The sequence below is a fragment of the Adiantum capillus-veneris genome, chromosome 10, assembly GCF_014529385.1.
Source record: "Adiantum capillus-veneris isolate H3 chromosome 10, ASM1452938v2, whole genome shotgun sequence".
NCBI classification, from domain to species: domain Eukaryota; kingdom Viridiplantae; phylum Streptophyta; class Polypodiopsida; order Polypodiales; family Pteridaceae; genus Adiantum; species Adiantum capillus-veneris.
In genome coordinates, this window is record NC_140940.1 from 124,659,233 (window position 1) to 124,674,602 (window position 15,370).

Below are 15,370 nucleotides of genomic sequence, written 5' to 3' on the forward strand. Positions count from 1 at the left end.
AGGGAACCACTGCTTGCTCGCCAATGAGAGGAATGTGCATTTTCTTTGAAATCTGTTGCTTTTTTCTGTTGCCCGGAGCCATGGTGACCCAAATGCTGCCAGATGATTGGTGTATGCTGCTCACGCTATGGGTAAACGGGATCAAAACCCACTTGTCATAACCAGCTCTCCTCTACAAGTGCGGGATGCCCAGCAATACTCTGGAGCGCATGGCGCCTTGGGGGGAAACCTTGAGCAAGTGCAGCATGCCCTCTAGTAGTTTGGGGTGCATAGCGCCTTGGGAAACCTTGAGCAAGTGTTGGATGCCCTCTAGTAGTCTAAGGTGCATAGCACCCTGGGAAACCTTTAGCAAGTTCCCCTACAAGTGCGGGATGCCCTGCTTAGTTCCTCTACAAGTGTGGGATGCCCTGCAATACGCTGGTGCGCATAGCGCCCTGGGAAACCTTTAGCAAGTTGATAATGCACTGCAAGGTGCAGAAGGGAGTTGGGGATTAGGAGAAAATCCGCCAGTAGATTTTACTATGTCATACTATGCAACAAAAAATGTCTAGAAAAAGATTGCAATTATATTCCTTTCAGAGATGTCAAGTATGGGGTTGCTTTATTTCTCTCACAACTGTCAATGTTCTTTATTGTGTTGCTCACAACCTATGGTTTATATTTTCATAGACACATGAAAGTTGTTTAGTTGAGTGCTTTGTATGTTTACCCAAATTCTCTACTCCTGCTACGCAATGGGCTGCACCATAAGTTGCAATGTTTCAATACATGGAAGAAAGTTGAGAAAACCCAAATCGTGTAAATCTAGGGTTTTGTTCTTAATCTTTAAGTTCAATATTGTTAAACTTTGTAAAAACTATCAAGATCTGTATGGACAATGACCATATGAGGTGATTGCTTGGCAAACTTGACAATGGAGACGCCTCAATCTTTAGAAACCTGTATTATATATGCAAAGGCTGGTTTGTATTATCAATTTCATTACAGTTCTTTTCATGTTCTAGATCAAGTTTGGAGCCTTGAGTGCATGATCTTGTCATTTAATTTGGGCACAAATGAGAGAAAGTTCAAGTCGGCAAGCAAAATGCTTCTACGTCAATGGAGTACACCTTCTAACCTGGTCACTATTATGGAGGTCTGTTCCTCGAGTAACTAAATGGTATCATTCACTCTTAAGTACTTAATTTGCAATGCACCTGGCAAGGGCTACAGTGAAGATCCAACAAGGGTTTCTCATCTTGAATCCAGACAATTAAAGGCCCAGGATGCCTTGCAATACTCTGGGGCGCATAGCGCCCTGGGATGCCTTCAGCATAGCAGGGGATAGAAAGGAGCCGGAGTAGAAGAAACCCGCCAGTAAAATTTAGAAAAATGGAGTACATTGCAACACTCTGGGGCGCCTAGCGCCCTAGCTTGCCTTGAGCCAGTATGGAAGGGAGTGGAAAAGGAGAAAAGCTGGCAGAAAAGAACACTCTGAAGCGGGTTGAAACGAACACCCTGGATCGCATAGCGCGCTTGAGGAAACTTGAGAAAGCAATTGTACAAGAGATCTGGAAGTCCGCCAAATTTTTTTAAGAAACTTAGATTAAATTGCAACCATCTGGGGCGCCTAACTTCCTAGTATGCTTATAAGGTAAGGGGCTAGTAGAATGGAGGCCCTCAATTCCAGTGATGTTATACGCCAATAATGTTGCATGCGGCTTCTAACTCAATGTCAAGCAAAGTGGTGAGTTGATTTGCCTGGCGATTGCATGATGCATGCGTGAAGGGTTCAAGCTTGTGCGTCTTTTGACCCTCGTGCATCACATTACTCCACTTTCACAATTTTGGGATGGAGCTTCAAATAGGAAGCACGAGCTCGCATACTTGATTTTCCTCTCAGACCGTTCAACTGAGTGAACCAAGACATGCAGGCAAAAACAAGGTCAACATTTTGAGCTACAAAAGCGATGCACGTTTAGGTTGGTGCCATATCTTTATCCCCCTCACCTTAGATTCAAATGCTTAGGTATTCACCAATCAAATGCTTAGAGATTCACCAATCAAACAAAAATCAAATGCTTATAGATTCACCAACATTCAAGAAGCATTATTAGTAAGGTCACATAATGCAAATACACTCACCATCTGGTGCTCCGTGGGCAAGTATTGTCTATGGACCTAAGTTTAATGTATAGAAAGCACTAAGAAGATAGGGCCCTATTATTCATTTGTAGGTAATTCCAAAGCAAAAGGTCCTATCATTCAAGTTCAATGCAAAGACAACCTACAAAGAATTATTTTTGAGGTTTTAAACATATTTTGTAGCCAAAAGGATTAAGTCAGACTAGCAAAAGGTAGTGTAATATAGCAAAAATTTCCCTTTTTTCAAGGCATTCAATGAAAAGGTTCAATTTATTATAGTAACTCAGCTCATCATAGTGTTGGAACAATAGTTCCGAGAAGGCGAGTCAAAACTTATTATGTTTAGCATGTCAAAGCCTAGGTATTCAAAATTGGCAAGAATATTTTGAGGGAGCCTATAAGCTACATAGCATGAAAGTCAAGTTGTTCAGATATGAAGGCACCACTAGGAGAGACACTATGTTCTTCATCAGGTTTGAAATAGATACAAAAGTGCTTGCCAAATCTTGCATGACTCCAACCCTCCACCTTTCGTTTCATCAATTTAATCAAGGGGTAACTGTACCACTTCAAAAATGTTGGTTCAAACTACTCATAAGATACAATTGAAATTCTATGAGAATACTTAGGGTTCTATGCCAGCCAAACATAGGGATAGGGGAACCAATTGTTCAAAGGAAGGAGAGAGAGAGAGAGAGAGAGAGAGAGAGAGAAGAGGGTGCAAGATTGTAGAGTTCATTGCCACTTCTTTGGACAAGATATCTGTTAGGAAATAAAACTTAGCTAAATAGATAATTGAGTAGATTACTTAATGGAGAGAGACAGATTTACATACACAAGATTATAGAGTAGAGAGAGAGAGAGAGAGAGAGAGAGAGAGAGAGAGAGAGAGAGAGAGAGAGTACACACGATATACGTGGTTCACCCAATGTGGGCTACGTCCACGGAAAAGCAGCCACTCAATGGCTTTAGTACTTCAAAACAAGAAGTAGTTTACAAAGGGATTATACCCTTAATGGAGCTCCCACCTTGCTTCACTCTCACCACCTCACACTCACCTTGTTGCATCAACTTCACACTATGAAATGTGTGTAGAAATGGCCTCCTTTTATAGGCCAAAAGGGCTGCCCTCTCTTATGAGAGACAACCATGTGTAGCCGCCCTTGTGCGAATAAGTCCAAATCGGACCCTCCAATCCGCCCATGTGTGGTCGCCCTTGAGAAGACAAGTCCGCTTTTGAATTCGGCCACTGGCCATTGAATTCGGCCACCGGCTATCGGCCATTGACTTTCGACCACCAGCCACCGGCCATTGACTTCTGACCACCGGCCATCGGCCATTGACTACTGGCCACCGGCCAACCGACCGGTTGTTTTCCGACCACTTTTTGGCCGCCGTCCGGCCATAATATTCCGGCGAAAAGGAATATTTCGACGAAAAAAAAAGTCTCAGGGGCCTCCGCCCCCGAGGCCTCTAAAGTTGCCCCTAATTCTTGTCCGTGAAAATTTTGGTTTCCGGTGAGTGATTTTCCTTCACGCACGATGGCTTCTCCTCATAATGGGGGCCTTACAAATGTGCGCTTTTACCACAGAAAATTCCAAGGGTAAATCAGGCTCCATACTTAACAATATCCCCTCTACTTTTTTTTGAGATGTTATTTCTCCTTCATGTTTGCATCTTCAATGCGATTGATCAACACAACTTTGAGAACTCAAACATCTCTCTCTCTCTCTCTCCCCCCCCCCTCCCTTCTCGTGTAAATCTTCAATTCGATTGATCAACACCACTTCAAGAACTCAAACATCTCTCTCTCTCTCTCTCTCTCTCTCTCTCTCTCTCTCTCTCTCTCCCCTTTCTCGTGTAAATCTTCAATTCGATTGATCAACACCACTTCAAGAACTCAAACATCTCTCTCTCTCTCTCTCTCTCTCTCTCTCTCTCTCTCTCTCTCTCCCCCCTTTCTCGCGTAAATTTTGGGAAAGGTATATAGACCCTTCCTTATAATTCTAGGACCACCTTGCTCCAATTCATTACTCACACCCAAAAGATATTTAAACTGAGATCTCAATGCGAGTTGGGTCTAGACAGCCTATTAGATTATTACCTTGGCAACCTGGGTGGTAGGCAATTTGTGACTTCCCATCAAATTAAGGCCTCTGACTTATTCCTCTATAGAAGAAGAAGTTGGTGGCCTTGGCTCCCAATTTCGTTGGTACAAAAAGCACTTTGCAATGCATTCTTCTACCTAAGTACAAGTATCACAGATTGAGCAAAATTATTCCAAGCTATGAAATTATTGAATAGTTTGAGGAGATTCCACATCACTGCAATGGCAATTGCATATACAGATTTCCCTCTATTCATGGTGGTGGCTCAACTATGGTGGGGATGGAATAGAAGTGCGATTGTCATTGCTGGGTGAAGCTAGTGCAAACTAGGATGAAGTTTCCTAATGTGATGAGGAGAAGCAACTATGGATCAACTATGGTGGGGAGGAAAGAGACTGCAAGTAGTGGCCCCAAGTTTTGAAGTATTACCTTGTCCATTTTTGCTTTCTCACTATCAAACTCGGGAGCATCATTCTTGCTAAGTTTTTCACATGCCTGTAGTCTTAATTTATTGTCTCAAGAAAATAACAATTTGCACTACAATGTATGTGCATGTTTCCTGCTCTTTAATGGCCTAAGAGGTACTCGTATATTACACTATTTAATAATTTTTAATTCTTGTGGCACCAAGACACAACAAAGAAAGAGAAGGCAGATCATGGCCCTAAGTTGATAGAGCAAATCACAATACATATTTGCTACATTATCCACATTCTTCAAACACTAGCTGCTTGCATTTGGAGCTTGATCTTCTCCAATTTGTGGTGAATCAATGATAGTGGTTAAGATAGATAGTGTGAAGAGCAACCAGTAAGCCAAGGTCATCATTCACAACTCAAGATTTAGAATAAGGTGTGTACAAGTGATGGACGGTCGGACACCTCGAGCATGTTCAGTTCAAAATCTGACCACCGACAACATGGACACTACATCCACTTATTATTGCCACAAGAAACTTCCTCCAATGTGGATAGTGAACATGCCACCAACTCATCCAATAGTTCATTTGGGGAATATTTACATCCGACACCTTGCTAGAAGCCCACTAAGCATGGATCTGTCTATACATGGTTGTAGCTTCTTGTTGGAATTAGGGTTGTAGAGAAACACACACAGCTTGGAGAAGACGAAGGAAGCTCAAGGCACACAATAGAGAGTGTGTTACTTAGTGTGCAATGGAAAGATAGATAGCCCTAGAGTGATGGGCGTATATACAATGCACGGGGGAAAAAACCTCCTAAAGAGGGAAAAAATGCCCCGGCGGTCCTAGTGTGTTCACACACATCACTACCACATGTATATGGTAACAAATCCCCCCTAGAGTGATGCGGTGAACGAGAGCTGGCACATGAGTAAAGGGAAGTGCCATGCCCTGAGGACAGGATCAGTCCACAAAGGGGAGTAAGCCCAAAGCTTTGCGGAAAGCTTCAAGCTTCTCACGAGACAATGCCTTTGTGAAAAGATCTGCAAGGTTGTCCTGTGTTGGCACATAAGCCAAGCTGATCTCTCCTGCTGAGAGCCTCTCCCTGACATAGTGGTAATGCACCTCAATGTGCTTTGTGCGAGCATGAAAAACTGGGTTCCTCGCAACTGCCAATGCGCTCTGACTGTCAGTGTAGATAGTGTTGGCAGTGTCCTGTCCAACACCCAAGTCAGCCATAAGGCGTCTGAGCCATACACACTCAACCGTAGCTGTGAAGACTGCCCTGTACTCAGCCTCACAACTCGAAGTGGCCACAGTAGGTTGCTTCTTGCTCAACCATGATATACATGAACTGCCAAGCATGAAACAAAAACCACTTGTGGACACTCGCGTGTCAAAACAACCAGCCCAATCTGAGTCCGAAAAAGCATGTAAGTCTGGCGGCAATGATCCCCCCTTGGGATAAAACAAGCCAAGATGTAAAGTGCCACTAAGGTAGCGGAAAATCCTCTTGACAGCCTGCCAATGCTTAGACCCTGGGCTATGCATAAATCTGCTGATCTGCGAGACTGCAAACTGAATATCTGGCCTCGTGTTGCATACATAAATGAGGCAGCCAACAGCAGTTTGGTAAAGAGTGACATCAGCAGGATCGCCAGCATCATGTAGACTCAACTTCAAACCTGTTTCCATGGGAGTGGCAATAGGTTTGCAATCCTCAAGTCCAAACTTACATAGCAATGTCTCTATGTAACTTTTCTGACACAAGGCAATACCACCATCACACTGCTTAAACTGTATACCCAAGTAATGATGCAACAGCCCCAAATCTTTCATCTTGAAAGTAGCATTCAAATCAGCCTTAAATTCAGCAATATGTCTCTCATTTGGTCCAGTGATCAGCAAATCATCAACATAAAGAACCACAATGAGAAATACATCATCCTCACGCTTTACATACAATGTGCTTTCTGTTGGACTGTTACGAAAGCCTCGTTTAACCAAATGAGTGTCAGCTTTCTCATACCAAGCACGAGGAGATTGCTTCAACCCATACAAAGCCTTCTTACATTTGCACACTTTGTCCTCTTGTCCTTTTATGACAAAACCGCGAGGCTGCGTTACATAAACTTCCTCAAATATGTCACCATTCAAGAAAGCAGTAACAATGTCTGATTGATGTACATCCCAACCAAAATGAGCTGCCAATGCACATAGAAAACGCACAGTAGTCATACGACAAGTGGGAGCAAAAGTCTCTTCATAATCTATGCCTTTTTGTTGTGCATAACCCTTTGCAACAAGTCGAGCCTTATGGCGATCGATCTCACCATCCGGCTTGCGTTTCAACTTGTAAACCCACTTCGTACCAATGGCCTTTTTGCCAGGAGGCAAATCACATAAAGTCCATGTGTCATTCTCTATAAGTGCATCATATTCTGATTTCATGGCAGCAATCCAATTTTCTGAATTCTGTGCTTCATCAAAAGACAGAGGCTCCTCAACATCATGTAAACTAGACACAGCCAAAGCATAACAATCTGATGCATAAGATGCATGGCGAGAGCCTGAACGAGTACGACTAGATAAAGGTGCATCCAATTTACTGTCACGCAAAGTGTGCACCAGCCATTTTGGCATACCTCTAGCCTGTTCATTTTCAGCCCTTTCCTCATCAAGTACATCATGTACATCTGCATCAGTAATAGGCTGTTCTAAAACATTTTCAGAAACCCCCATAGGCTGTACATTTGCCTCATTGGAACTTACATTCGTATTTCCACCACTGAAAAGAGGCAACAAAGTGTCATAAATGTCCTGTGAGCTTACATTACTGTCTCTAGTACATGACAGCAAGGGTTGAACAGAATCTTCCACAAACACTACATCCCGTGAAACCAAAATACGTTTTGTTTGCGGATGATACAACCTGTAACCTTTGCTTTCAGCACTATAACCAACAAAAATACATTTGACAGCCTTATCATCCAATTTTCTGCGCTGCACTTGTGGCACCAAAGCATATGCCAAACAGCCAAAAACACGCATGTGCTCAATAGAAGGTTTTCTATCATGCCATGCTTCATATGGAGTAATAGACTGCAAAGCTTTCGTAGGACACCTGTTAAGTACATAAGTGGCACACATGATGGCCTCAAGCCAAAAAGAATGCGGCAAAGCTTGACTTTTGACCATACATCGTGCCATTTCCGTTAGTGACCTGTTTTTCCTCTCAGCAACACCATTTTGCTGAGGTGTATAAGGCACTGTACATTGGTGTTTTATCCCACGACTAGCCAGAAATGCATTAAATTCATGAGACATATACTCCCCCCCTCGATCGGAACGGAGGGTGCCCATAGTACATTTTGAGACATTTTCAGCCATAGCCAAAAATTGTTTGAAGCACATAAAAACTTCGGACTTCGCTTTAAGCGGAAATACCCACGCATGCCTGGAGTAATCATCAATGAAAGTCACGAAGTACAGGTAATTGCCCAAGGACGGAGTTTGCATGGGCCCACAAACGTCACTATGCACAAGCTGCAACCTGCATGTGGCCCTAACTGAACCATCCTTTGGAAACTTAGAACGCTGCATTTTACCCAGAATACAGCCTTCACAAACATGTTTGATAGGTGCTTCAAGAGGCGGCAAAGAAGCAACCATATCAGATTTCTGCAAACGCAGCAAACTGGCAAAATTCAGATGACCAAAACGTGCATGCCAAAGTTTTGCATCTGAAATAGCCCTTGAATCTGCAACAGCATTTGCAAAATTTTGTCCACACTTGTCATACAAAGTGAGCTTATACAGCCCACGGCACAAAAGCCCAGATGCAACAATTTCATCACCAAAACTGAGATCATGAACTGTACATCTGTCATCCACAAATTTGACTACAAGTCCAAGTCTAGCAAGTGCGGATACAGACAATAGATTCTTCTTGATCCCAGGTACATAAAGTGCATCAACAAGTGTGAAGGAACTGCCATTAGCAGCAGTGAGCACAATCTTTCCAACTCCCTGAACTGGATAAGAGGCGTTGTTGGCACAAGTGACTGAATTCCCATGAGGGACAGACTCGAGAGAGGTAAACAATTCACGATGTGAGGTAATGTGCTTTGTAGCACCACTGTCGAAATACCACACATGTGAATCTGCAGCAACTGACAAGCATGCATCATGGACAGCAGGATTGTAAGTGCACTCTGCACTAAAAGCCCATTCTGCATCAACATCAGCATCACAATCTCCTTTCACAGAAGACTCAACAATGGCTGCATTTGTAGTGGAACCAGCATTTGCAGTGGAACCACCCTCTTTCTTCTTAGCCTCTTTGGCCTTCAACTTAGGACACGACTTGATCAAGTGATCATTGGCTTTACAATAATGGCAACGCATCTTCTTTTTGCCCTTATCACCAGAATTGCCAGACGAAGTGCTGCCAGCAGAAGCATTAGGAACAGAATTTTTGCCACTCGCAGCAGAACCATAAGAAGTGGCTGCATTACTGTTACCACCCTTTCTTTGAGAAGCAATAAAAGCCTGTTCAACTGCACGCTGCCTAGTCCTGTTTTTTCTAGAAAGTGACTCTTGCAACAGCAATGTGCATAATGCATCAAACTTGACAACTTCAGGATTTCCTTGGGTCATCAGTCTCCAAGTACTAGCAAAAGTCTGGTAGGAATCTGGTAAGGCATCAAGAACAGTCTGCACAAGGGAACTGTCAGAAATGACTTCACCTGCAGAAATGAGTTGCTCATTGATATCCTTGACACTAGTAAGGAAAGTGTCCATATCATCTTCCTCATGCATAATCTTCGACTCTAGCTCTTTACGCAGCAAAGCAATTTTAGCCTCATTGCGGCTTGCATAAAGACCTGCTAGAATATCCCAAGCCTGTTTTGCAGATTTTGCTGAACGGATGTGAGGAATAATGGTGCGCTTCACAGACAACGCAATCAATGCATGAGCCTGCGCATCCTTAACATCCCAACGAGCTTGTTCTGCTGTAGGCAAAACAACTCTAACAGCTGCAATCCTTGCAGCAAGACCTGCAACATCCTCAATATCGCCTACATCTTCAGAACCAGGACGTACATCAATGCCCTGCACAATGTTCCAGACACCTTTTGACACAAGAACGTGTTGCATCATATAAGCCCACATAGGGTAGTTGTCCCCATCCAACCTGTCCTCAGCAGCAAACATCTTGAACACATCTGTGTTGTTGTTGTCAGCCATGGTAAATGCTGCACCTGATGTGAAAACTGCCCGAAAATAGGAGAAATGGAGCGGGAACAACTTGTGCTATATAGCACAAACCGTAGAAGACTATAAGGCACCTGTTATGCAGAAAACGGCACTGATAGAAAATCTGCACAAAATGACGAAATAGCCTGTGCAGTACTGCCCGTAGTGGAAACGGAGGCCGAAATGAGCCCAAATTAAAATTCTGAGCAGACCAAGCTCTTCGAGCTTTCCCAAAATATTTGTCGACCTGCGAACGCTTGCCAAAGCTCACTGAAATCGGAGAAAGTGAGCAGGCGTGTGCTGGAGCAGCTGGCGACTAAGCCCGGGAGGACGTGACCTGCTCTGATACCAATTGTTGGAATTAGGGTTGCAGAGAAACACACACAGCTTGGAGAAGACGAAGGAAGCTCAAGGCACACAATAGAGAGTGTGTTACTTAGTGTGCAATGGAAAGATAGATAGCCCTAGAGTGATGGGCGTATATACAATGCACGGGGGAAAAAACCTCCTAAAGAGGGAAAAAATGCCCCGGCGGTCCTAGTGTGTTCACACACATCACTACCACATGTATATGGTAACACTTCTTCCTCACTCCGAGGGCAATGCCATGTTTCACAAAACCTCTTGTTGTTCTTGTTTACAAATTAGTTAGTGTGAATATTTAGTTTTTGTTCCATGTGAAACAAATAGGAGCGTTCTCTTCCATCCATCACATTTTGCAGTCCTCCTTAAAAATAAGTTCAAACTGCTCTCCATTTTGCATCAGCTTCGTCATCCATGAGCCCTCTAAAATATGATGGCGAATGTGCATTATTCAGCATCATTGCGTTCATCGTCTCCCTGAACATGACTTGGGATTTTGTATCCTCCTCTTTCATTTCACATATTGTTATAGTTTACATCTCTTGGATCTTGTAATACAATATATGGAAAATTCATTTTTAGAAGCAATGACGCGATTGCTTGTATTTACACAAACGTACATTGGATCATACACATGTGCTGCCATGGTTGTCCAACCCAGACACTCGTTGAACATGATCAAAGCAAACCCAACTTCTACGTAGATCACCAGAATCATCCTAACGCATTCTATTAACTAGGTCAATTCCTAGTGGTTGACATTTAAAAAAAATGACATCTTCTATTTGGGTCACTACTCTAAGAAGGAAACAAAATGCAAGATATCCGTAGGTGCTTTTTAATTTTAGTAGTTGTTTTTTGACACCAACACCAATTTTTCTACCACTTACCTCCTTCATCATTTGTTTGTATCTACATAAAATGAAATGTGCAAGTGCTTAAAAATTAACAGGAAATATGCTACCATTCAAACTAGTTAAAGGAAAAATATGTCCATATGCACTAATGGTCTCATCTCTTCTAAAATTGACAAGAAATCATTACTATTTAATTCACCACCATCCCTTCGTATGACAACTCCCATCACCATTTGTTTTGCAAGATCAATTGCATTTGTCTTGGTCCTACCGTGGGTACATCTGAAATGACATGGGACACGAGTTCACATGTTCTTATGATAAGACATCTTAGCACTCCTTTGGCCACCGGATGATTGTGTGTACCTTGATGAATAAACAAATGAGTTTTGTTGTTGTTTGCCAACACATAATATATGTAGCAAGGAAATCCTATAGCATTATCGGTGCTTCACCACAATGGAAGCAAGTGAGAAATCCATTTGCATTTCTTTTCATACCAAGTGATGGGATAACATGCAAAAGTTTTCCAGTCCATGCTATCTTGTTTGGTGCACCACTATGGGCTCTAATGGGACATGTAAGGTTATTGCACGCTAGATGTCCACCACAGTTGCTTCTCCTCATCCCAACAAGAAACTTCATCCTAGCTTGCACAGGCTTCACCCAACAATTACCATCGTATTTCTATTCCAGAAGACATGAGGATGGGATGGAAGGAGGACCTACTTTGCTTCATGACACAAAAACAAGGACATATAGGTTGGTGCCTATGCCATATTGAACTTGGGCGAAATCTTTCAAAAGATCTTTGCAAGAGATATCTTTTGACTGAGTTTTTTTTATTGGGAGCAAGATTTAAGAGTGACCTTTTTTTATTGGGAGCGAGCTTGGAAGGTGAGTTTTTTTAGGAAGAACCAACCATGTGGTACGAGAAAACTCAAAAGCTCGCTCCATAGCTCGCTCGCAAAGCTCGCTCCATACCTACACTCCGCGCATGTGGGACACCATTAAAAATTTGGTTGACTCCATATCTCTCATTCCACCGTTGGTTATGAAAAATTGAATTTGTGATTGGTGCTCCCGTGGTTCTTCGATCTCTTCGATTTCTGCAAAGAAAGTGTACTGTCATTTGCAATCGTCCTCGTGGATCCATGAACATTGTAATAAGGTATGGAATATGAACAAGGCTGTTACATGGTGGCGTAGTAAAGTCATGAAAGTGTGGCATGCAAAGTTGCCTCTGAAGGAGCGAATGTTTATGTGGAGATGCATTGTTGGGGTTCTCCCGATTGGCAAATTTCTGCGATCTAGAAGATTGGCCTCTTTGCGATGTGTTCGATGTGGTGCAGCAGTTGAGAACATTCCACATTTATTGTGATCTTGTTCTCATATGCTAGAGTTTGTGGATTGCATCTCTATAGCTCTTCGCACGCATTTTCTTGGCATGCATTTCGGTAGATCTTTTTGGATCTTTGGAGTACTGCCGCCATTGCTTCGGCCATATGCATACTTTTTTGCCTGGGTCAAATTCTAGGTGCTTTGGACGGTGTGGAGAGCACGTAATTCCCTCATGTTTCAGTAGATTCGAGTGAACTATGTTTCCTTCTTTAAGACATCTCTCATGGAGTCTCTCCAAGTTGCCTATTACTTGGACAAGCTTCCCATTAGCCATTATGAGCTCTACTTTGACTGTTTCTGATTTCTTGTTTGTAGTATTTTTCATGGGTTTTCCTTGTCTTGAGGTTTCCATTGGTAATTCAATCTAACATTACAAAAAAAAGTGTGTGTGTGTGTGTGTGTGTGAGAGTGAGAGTGAGAGAGAGAGAGAGAGAGAGAGAGAGAGAGGAGAGGGAGAGAGAGAGAGAGCAGTAGGTGTTGCAACAGCCTAGAGTCCCTAGGTGCTAGTCAAATCCGTTTGTTAGACCATTTTGATCACGTAGTATCAGGAGCAATTTCATATACCTAGTAAAACTTGTTAATGTTACAAGTAACGTTAAACAACATTAACGAATGGTTATTTCAAGGTTTTTACGACTGCAATTTTGCATACCTAGTACGCATATAACAAAGCTATACGATGTTAATGAAAATGTCTCATTGTTTATACCGAGATGCAATTTGATTTTCACATTTCATTATGGTCCAAATGTTTTAGCAAGGATTTCATGTAATTTCATTGGGGAAGTATTTAGTTTCTTTTTGTAGAGCTATTTACACATTTTATTCCCCCCTCTTCAAGGTGTGTTATGAGCATAGCATCTGCCATAAGCATTGGCAACTATAATCATGAGAATGCAAGTTCGAATAAGTTCTTGCTAAATGCATGCACACTAGGTGTTATTGGCCCTAGTGTTTAGAAAACTTTGTAAGTTTGTTCCAATCAAGTCCACTCTTTAACCAAGTTGGTTGTTCACAATCAATATAAATTGTGTAGATTACACCATAATTTTGGAGTAATTCTGGACCTAGGTTTATTGGTCATTCTTGGAAAATTGTTTATAATGATTGGGGAAAACAACTCAGTATTAGAGACAGATGAGCAGCTTGCAAAGTGTTAATCTAGTGCTAGAGGATATGCTAAGAGTGTACATTAGTGAGAAGCAATATAATTCAGAAGATTCCCTCTCTTTGGAGTTTGCTTATCATGATGCAAATCATGTTGTGACTAGTTTTAGTCTCTTCATGCTTGTGTCAGATTTTTGACCTCGATCACCAGTTATGGTGGGTTGCCTAGTGATGAGAAATGATAGAAAGTCAAGGACTTAATCTAGGCTGATGAGATATGTCAGCAAGTCACTTTCATGGAAAGTTGTAAAGAGGTATTCCTACTTGTTCTAGCACCTACAAAAAGTCTGAAAATTGTTATTCATTTGGTTACCTCTTAGTTGTGGTAACACATTTAAAGTACTCGAGCATGTTATAAATGGAGTCTACACACTTGTGTTCATCTGGTTTTGGATATAGGCCATTCACAAAAAATGCTCACAAAGGGATAACAATGTCGAGATGATCAAGATGTTCTTGTTGGTTTCATTGAACCTCCTATTGAACCGTGTATCGATCAAATGGACAACTTGACCCAAGGGAGGTGCCACTATGGAAAACATTAGCGTTCTTAAGAAGATATCACCACTTTTGTTTTTGAGGATGAAAAGGGGGGAGTAATGTCAGGCCAAGGGTAGGGCCATGATACACATGCAATACGCGGCTCTATATATAGCTACTAAGATCTAGAGGGCTAAGGAACTATATATAGTATGATTGGGTGGTGATGAGCATGTGGCTAGACCTATTTTCTTACAACACCCTCACACGTAGCTACCAAACAGGTGTCCAAAGTATACCCTAGTTGGTTTCCATGTCATTGGTGGATAGCTCATTGGTATTGAATATATGAAGGATGCCATAGATGAGAAGTTTCATGAATTGTGGGTGTCTACCTACTTTGAGGCGGAGGAGGAGTTTCCATTAGTGGTTAAAGCATGCCTATTCAATCAAAAAATATATTTGTATCAGATTCATGGGGATGGAAATGATGTTGATACATTTTTATGGAAGAATAAATTTGTGTAAGCAGGGATACTAGCTGGTGCTACTGTGGTTTATCTCATTCTTGTTCACTCAAGATACACACCTTTGATATTACTCTCAAATCTATTCTTGGTCCTTTGGGCGTGTTGTTTGTCTGGTCAAACCCCATAGTTTTCTTGAGTAGGACGCTGTCTCCTTTGCCCAACCTAATTTTATGTTTTCAAAGAGGTAGATTTTTTTTTTGCTCTTGCCTTGCAAGTGGAGGTAAACAAAGTGTTGGCAATTGTAAAAGACATATCTTTAAGGAAGGATTTCAATCTTTTCTTGAAGATTATGTGGTGTTTGTCTATAGTTGGGGGCTGGTTTCACTTTTTGCCACTCGTTTTTCTTGTGACAAAGATCAGTTTGAGCTGTATGCAAAGAACCGCTATGAGCAAGCACGAAAACATTATAAAATGGTCGATGAGACAATTCTCGATAAAATATGGAATGCTTTTCCCAAGTTGAAAGTGATTTCCTTTAGCTTCCTAGTTTCTTTATGTTGTCAGAGTTAATAAATCTTGTACAGGTATAGACATTGCCATGTTGATAAGTGATGACGCCTCCCTATCTATTGGTTTGGTTGAGTCTTGTTGTCCATCCCGATTGTCGTCTGAGAAAAGTATACACACACACACCCCCCAAATGTTGTTGTCTAAGGGGGC

At 42.0% G+C, this 15,370-nt stretch overlaps 1 pseudogene; it reads left to right on the plus strand.

Moving 5' to 3' along the window:
• The first annotated feature begins 1,428 nt into the window (after positions 1 to 1,428).
• LOC147449583 (reticulon-like protein B5) lies at positions 1,429 to 15,220 on the plus strand (annotated as a pseudogene).
• The last annotated feature ends 150 nt before the right edge of the window (positions 15,221 to 15,370 follow it).